Consider the following 8,150-nt stretch of genomic DNA (forward strand, 5'->3'; position numbering starts at 1 on the left):
ATTCAAACATTTGATTTTGTTCCTGAGGTGATTGACACATTATTTGACCACGAGCAATCTTTTCTGGTTTGACGCCGTCTTTGTAGCCAGAAACCAGCTCTCTCCTCGGCTTCCTCCACTACACGCTTCCCCCACGCCAGTCTCCTCCGTCACTATAAAGGGGAGAGTCATGAGCTCCATCACCCTCACCTGTGCCGTCCAACGTCCCGCCACCAGCCTCCACTGCAGCAGGCCAGAGACCACACCCCTGCCACAATAAGTAAAAGTATATCCTTGCTGTACCCTTAATGCTAAATGTGCTAAATTAACCGCTGCCTTTGCCCCTTAGATCAGAGAGGCTAAGGACAATTACAGGAGGAAGCTGGAGTGGAAACTCCAGCAGAACAGCATGAGAGAGGTGTGGAGGGGCATGAAGACCATCACTGGATTCAGGCCAACCAACAGCAGGGGAGCTGAGGGAGGTGAGAATAGAGCCAATGAGTTGAATCTGTTTTTCAATAGATTCGACACCACAGTGTCTGCTCCCACCCCCACAACCTCACCTGCAGTCAGCCTGGAATCCAGAGCCACACCACTGTGCCAGCCTCTCTCTTCACATTTTGCCTCCTGTGAGATTCCTGACACCCCTCCCCCACCCATCACCTTCACTCAATACCAGGTTGAGATGCAAATGAGGAGACTTCACTCAGGCAAGTCTGCTGGACCAGACGGAGTGAGTCCCCTTGTCCTCAAGACCTGTGCCCCCCAGCTGTGTGGAGTCTTTCATAAACTGTTTATGCTGAGTCTGAGTCTGCAGAGGGTCCCAGTGATGTGGAAGACATCATGCCTCGTCCCTGTACCAAAGACGCCACGTCCCAGTGGCCCCCAGGATTACAGGCCCGTGGCATTGACCTCCCACATCATGAAGACCCTGGAAAGGCTCATCCTGGACCAGCTGCGACCCATAGTAAGACCACACCTGGATCCCCTTCAGTTCGCTTATCAGCCTCGTCTCGGAACTGAGGACGCCATCATCTACCTGCTCAATCGTGTCTACACCCATCTGGACCAGCCGGCGAGCACTGTGAGGGTCATGTTTTTTGACTTTTCCAGTGCTTTCAACACCATCAGGCCGACCCTCCTGGGTGATAAGTTAGCAGCGATGCAGGTGGATGCTTCTCTGGTGTCCTGGATTGTTGATTACCTGACAGGAAGACCACAATATGTACAGTGGGGCAAAAAAGTATTTAGTCAGCCACCGATTGTGCAAGTTCCCCCACCTAAAATGATGACACAGGTCAGTAATTTGCACCAGAGGTACACTTCAACTGTGAGAGACAGAATGTGAAAAAAAAATCCATGAATCCACATGGTAGGATTTGTAAAGAATTTATTCGTAAATCAGGGTGGAAAATAAGTATTTGGTCAATAACAAAAATACAACTCAATACTTTGTAACATAACCTTTGTTGGCAATAACAGAGGTCAAACGTTTACTATAGGTCTTTACCAGGTTTGCACACACAGTAGCTGGTATTTTGGCCCATTCCTCCATGCAGATCTTCTCGAGAGCAGTGATGTTTTGGGGCTGTCGCCGAGCAACACGGACTTTCAACTCCCGCCACAGATTTTCTATGGGGTTGAGGTCTGGAGACTGGCTAGGCCACTCCAGGACTTTCAAATGCTTCTTACGGAGCCACTCCTTTGTTGCCCGGGCGGTGTGTTTTGGATCATTGTCATGTTGGAAGACCCAGCCTCGTTTCATCTTCAAAGTTCTCACTGATGGAAGGAGGTTTTGGCTCAAAATCTCACGATACATGGCCCCATTCATTCTGTCCTTAACACGGATCAGTCGTCCTGTCCCCTTGGCAGAAAAACAGCCCCATAGCATGATGTTTCCACCCCCATGCTTCACAGTAGGTATGGTGTTCTTGGGATGCAACTCAGTATTCTTCTTCCTCCAAACACGACGAGTTGAGTTTATACCAAAAAGTTCTACTTTGGTTTCATCTGACCACATGACATTCTCCCAATCCTCTGCTGTATCATCCATGTGCTCTCTGGCAAACTTCAGACGGGCCTGGACATGCACTGGCTTCAGCAGCGGAACACGTCTGACAGTGCGGGATTTGATTCCCTGCCGTTGTAGTGTGTTACTGATGGTGACCTTTGTTACTTTGGTCCCAGCTCTCTGCAGGTCATTCACCAGGTCCCCCCATGTGGTTCTGGGATCTTTGCTCACCGTTCTCATGATCATTTTGACCCCACGGGATGAGATCTTGCGTGGAGCCCCAGATCGAGGGAGATTATCAGTGGTCTTGTATGTCTTCCATTTTCTGATGATTGCTCCCACAGTTGATTTTTTCACACCAAGCTGCTTGCCTATTGTAGATTCACTCTTCCCAGTCTGGTGCAGGTCTACAATACTTTTCCTGGTGTCCTTCGAAAGCTCTTTGGTCTTGGCCATGGCGGAGTTTGGAGTCTGACTGTTTGAGGCTGTGGACAGGTGTCTTTTATACAGATGATGAGTTCAAACAGGTGCCATTCATACAGGTAACGAGTGGGGGACAGAAAAGCTTCTTACAGAAGACGTTACAGGTCTGTGAGAGCCAGAGATTTTCCTTGTTTGAGGTGACCAAATACTTATTTTCCACCCTAATTTACGAATAAATTCTTTACAAATCCTACCATGTGAATTCATGGATTTTTTTTTTCACATTCTGTCTCTCACAGTTGAAGTGTACCACTGGTGCAAATTACTGACCTCTGTCATCATTTTAAGTGGGGGAACTTGCACAATCGGTGGCTGACTAAATACTTTTTTGCCCCACTGTACGTCTCCCACAGTGTGTGTCTGACAAGGTGATCAGCAACACAGGGGCACCACAGGGGACTGTCCTCTCCCCCTTCCTCTTCACCCTCTACACCACAGACTTCAGCCACTGCACAGAGACCTGCCATCTTCAGAAGTTTTCTGATGACTCTGCGGTGGTTGGATGCATCAGCAGGGATGATGAGACAGAGTACCGGGCTGTGATCGACTCCTTTGTCACGTGGTGTGAGCAGAATCATCTGCAGCTCAACGTGGCAAAGACCAAGGAACTGATCGTGGACTTCAGGAAGACCAGGAAACACTTGACCCCTGTTTCAATTCAGGGGGTCAGTGTTGACATTGTGGAGGACTATAAATACCTTGGAGTACACATTGACAATAAACTGGACTGGGCTAAAAACACCACAGCACTTTACAGGAAGGGCCAGAGTCGTCTCTATTTTTTGAGGCGACTGAGGTCCTTCAACATCTGCCAGAAAATGCTGAGGATTTTCTATGAGTCTGTTGTGGCCAGTGCGATCCTCTATGCTGTTGCATGCTGGGGGAGCAGGCTGAGGGTCGCAGATGCCAACAGACTTAATAAACTAATCCGTAAGGCCAGCAATGTTGTGGGGATGGTGCTGGACACCCTCAAGGTGGTGTCGGAGAGGCGGATGCTGTCCAAGATAAAGACAATGTTGGATAACACCTCCCACCCACTCCATGACATGCTGGTCAGTCACAGGAGCACGTTCAGTGAGAGACTGAGATTACCGAAAAGCACCACTGAACGACACAGGAAATCATTCCTGCCTGTGGCCATCTCCCTGTACAACGCATCCACTTAACACACTGTTTGCTGCTACAGCTACACATGTTTCTTTTCCAACTATTTATTTATGAGTGACTTATGTATGTATGTATGTATATATATGTATATATTGTACTATTCTTAGTTAGTGTATTGTCTGTCTTGTCTTAATGTTGGTTTAAAATGGAGCACTGTAACAAAAAATAATTTCCCCCAGGGATCAATAAAGTATTCTGATTCTGATTCTGATTTCGGATTATTCTTATGTCACTGGGATGTTGACCTTTGACCTTCACATTAGAGAGATGGGCAGACATAATTAGTGTATGAATTTTAAAGTAACAGGTAATAAAGAGAGTGTAGCAAATGTAGTCAGGTTTATTACTCTGTATCACACATGACTGCCCGAGGGAGGCGGGGCTGACTGGGGAGACACAGGAAACAGAGAGACAGGGCTGACTCGACATGAAACGATGAAACGTGGGACACGGGAACAGAAACTAAACACAGGCTGAAATGAACACTGAGGGAGGGAGAACTAAGATTACTGAGAGCCTGATAAATAAGAAGAACAAAAACCAAGAAAAACAAGAGTCAAAGAAAACCAAAAACACAAAGCATTGGGCCAGGACCCACTGCTGTGACATTTATATGTGATAAAAACATTAAAAACTGCTCAGATGTTGAAATCTTTCTACGTATACTTTAGGTTCAGCTCTCCAGCCTGGCATTTGGTTAAGCATGATTCAAACATTTGATTTTGTTTAACTGGTTTTAATTATAGTTACTTTTTGTGAACATTTGTTGCAGCATTTAAAAATACATCATTTATTTTCAAACTTTTATTTGATTTAGAGCATCATATTTGACCAACGTAAATGTTTTAATTTCATATAAAATAACTGAAACAGTGAACTAAATATCTGAAATCTTTCCTTCCTTAAAAGTTATAATCCTACTTAAGTTATAGTGCAAACGCTTAAGCAACAAATATACTTGATGCTAATTAATTCATATTTCCCTTTGATGTTGCAACTATGCGGTCACTTCTGTCTTTAAACAAAATAATATTTTCCAGTTACAGAAATCATAAAGTCCAAACTAAAGTGCTACTGTTGCTATATGCATTTTATATAAATCATGGATGATGGTCCTGACATGAAGGAAGAGAAAGTTACAGGTTGCATCCTTTGACTTTGTCTCCGTGCCTTTGGGCCATTTTCAGAAGGACAGATGTTTCTGTTCAATTCTTAAATCAATTTTTTCAAACACAAACACTATTTTAAAGCTTCTAGAGAGTAAAATATTAATGATAATTATAATAACAATAATAAAAACAAAAGCTCTCAGATCCATCAAACCAAGCAGCAGAAAGAACAATAACTGAAGAGAAAACTTTAACCTTGTAGACTTCATTATGTTCCAGCTGCTCTACAGACGCTGTGACCTCGAACTTAAGCAGGTCGTAACGTATGTGCAGCTCAATAACTTCATAATCAGACCCTGTGGTATTTAGGCAGCAGAACAACTAAGAATAACAACTACAAATAATGTTTTTAGGTTTCTGTTGTACTGCAAGGTTCTGTACAGGAGAACCAAACCAAGAGCAAATATTACGTCTCATTTACACCTGAGCATGAAGAGCCATCAACATTTAGCAAATTGAATCATCTTTGTTTAGATGCAAGAAGAATCATATAGAAACGAAAAAGTAGAAATAGAAATCCAGAGCAAAGATATCCTCTAATTCAGCGTTGCACATGTGCAGCTGCTGCGATTCACGTAAGCATTCGGCTCGTCGCTGTTGCAGATTTTTCTCTCGCTGTTCTGGCTCACAGCGCTGCAAACACAAAAATAAATATCCCCAAAGGTGTGAAAGGGAGCTAATTAGTAAGAGTATTGTTACTCTCCGCAGGAGTAGTCCAGCAGTAGAAATCAGTCCAATAACAAGGTGTGTAACATCTAGCAGGGTGACAGAAAAACCCAGGGTAACTTCTAAGGACCTCAACGTCTCTCTCACATTGTGTTTTTTAAACATGCTTCCATTTGTCACTTCAGTCTTTACTCTGAAATACAGGAAGAGAAATCATGGCTGAAACAATTTCTCATGAAACCAGGGGTGTGGTCCAACAGTCAGTTTGGTGAGGAAGGTTCCTAACTACATCGTTCCCTCGCTCACCTGGAGACCGCTGGAAGCACTGTGAGAATCATGTTCTTTGATTTCTCCAGTGCCTTCAACACCATTCTTCCCTCGGTTCTAAAGGACAAGCTGGTGAACTCTGGAGTGGACCATCACCTCACTACCTGGATCCTGGACTACCTCACCGACCGACCACAGTATGTGAGGACTCAGGGCTGTGTGTCGGACAGGGTCGTCTGCAGTACGGGGGCCCCACAGGGAACGGTTCTGGCTCCGTTCCTCTTCACCATCTACACTGCAGACTTCTCCCACAATTCCACCCAGTGCTTCCTGCAGAAGTTCTCTGATGACTCTGCAATAGTCGGCCTCATCGCTGATGGGGACGACAAGGAGTACAGAGGTCTGACCCAAGACTTTGTGGACTGGTGCCAGCTGAACTACCTCCAGATCAACGCCAGTAAAACCAAGGAACTGGTGGTAGACTTCCGCAGGCACAAGCATTCTCCACTGCAACCACTGAACATCCAAGGTATGGACATTGAGGCTGTGGACACCTACAGGTACCTTGGTGTTCATCTGAACAATAGACTGGACTGGACTCATAACTCAGACGCCCTCTACAGGAAAGGGCAGAGCAGGCTGTACCTACTGCGGAGACTCAGGTCGTTTGGAGTGGAGGGCCCACTGCTGAAGACCTTCTATGACTCTGTTGTGGCTTCTGCTATCTTCTATGGTGTGGTCTGCTGGGGCGGCAGCATCTCTGCTGGGGACAGGAAGAGACTGAACAGGGTGATCCGAAGGGCCAGCTCTGTTCTAGGATGCCCTCTGGACCCAGTGGAGGTGGTGAGTGACAGGAGAATGGTGGCTAAGCTGTCATCCCTGTTGGACAACATCTCCCACCCCATGCAGCAGACTGTGACAGCACTGAGCAGCTCCTTCAGTGGGAGACTGCGGCACCCACGGTGTGGGACGGAGAGATTTCGCAGGTCTTTCCTCCCCACTGCTGTCAGACTCCATAATAAAGACTTTAACTGATCAAGCACACACATCCATACATATGCAATAGTACTAAGTGCAATAATCCTTTCTGTCATCGTTGTATTTTTACTCAGTTGTATATAGTATTTGTATTTGTATTCTATTTTTATCTTATTGTATATTTATTTTATTTTATTCTTCTGTATATAGTATTTTATTTTATTCTATTCTGTACAGTTGTGTACTGTATTTATTCTTATTGTATTCTAATTTTTGCCTCATAACTTTTGCACTGTCCACTTCCTGCTGTGACAAAACAAATTTCCCACGTGTGGGACTAATAAAGGTTATCTTATCTTAACTGAGAGAAGTGACCCAGAAGTATCTGTGTAGCAGCCACAATGAATCCAGATCATGACCTTTATTAACTGATCAAAGTCTCTTCTTTCATCTTCTGTATCATTCAGTTTGCATTGGTAATGCCCATTATTGTAACGCTTTTTTAAGACGAGCAAAACTTTATTTCACTTTGGGTTAGCTGGGATAAGTGATGGATGGAGGGAATTTTACTTCAGCCACAGAAATCCTAAACAGGAAGGAGGAGCAGAGTTACAGTGGATCACTATCCAGCAGGGAAACAAGGTTTATTTCAATTTCTTGGCCATGAGTGAGATTTACTGAGTGGGCAAATTCGGGAGACGACACCATCAGATCCCGAGCCCTCCATGTGTTAATCAAGAGACGGCTGCTGTGCTACATCCATAAATAATGAATAAATTAGGAGCTAAAGCTGAAAGGACAGTTTATTTGTACCATCTTCACGCGAACACATTCAAGAACATCACAGATGAAGAAACATTAAAAACTTCCACACTACATAAAGCAAGAAAAATAGTTTTTCTTTCAGGTGGTTTCAGAAAAACAGAAACATCAAACATCTCCAAGACTCTCTTTGAAAGAACTAAAAACCTTTGTTCTCATGGTCCAATCATGAGTGAACTCCCCGATGAAGCCTTGTGTGCTAAAACATGTCAGAGTTTTAAAGGTTAAACATGAGTTTCCAAAACGTTTTGCTGGAGAACAATGAACTATTTGACTGAGTTTCAATCATTTACAGACGAGCAAAACCAGGACAGAGAATAAAGGACAAAACTGACTCAGTAAAACAACAGAAAAGAAGATCCCATGTAGATCTGTATTATGTAGAAGTTCATCCCAGCAACCAGTTCAGTTCAACACAAGTTTAAATGATTCTATCTGAACTCTGTGGAGCCTGATCTCAAGCTTTTTGAGTCTGACACAGAAACCAGAGGATCTTTCTGTGTCTTCAGATTCACTGTGATCCAGTGATGGGAGTGATTTCAGCCCTGAGTGATCGCGCTGATGTTTGCACAGAGCAGACAATGAGGTGAATGTTTGGGCACATTGGT

At 44.4% G+C, this 8,150-nt stretch overlaps 1 protein-coding gene across 1 annotated transcript in view; it reads left to right on the plus strand.

The window, feature by feature from the left end:
* Nucleotides 1-8,150, plus strand: part of LOC146672694 (uncharacterized) — a 104,387-nt gene that overhangs the window by 39,953 nt on the left and 56,284 nt on the right. The window lies entirely within an intron of this gene.

The sequence above is a fragment of the Rhamphochromis longiceps genome, linkage group LG3, assembly GCF_057381845.1.
Source record: "Rhamphochromis longiceps isolate RC_006_pf linkage group LG3, R_longiceps_female_GT1.1, whole genome shotgun sequence".
Taxonomy (NCBI): domain Eukaryota; kingdom Metazoa; phylum Chordata; class Actinopteri; order Cichliformes; family Cichlidae; genus Rhamphochromis; species Rhamphochromis longiceps.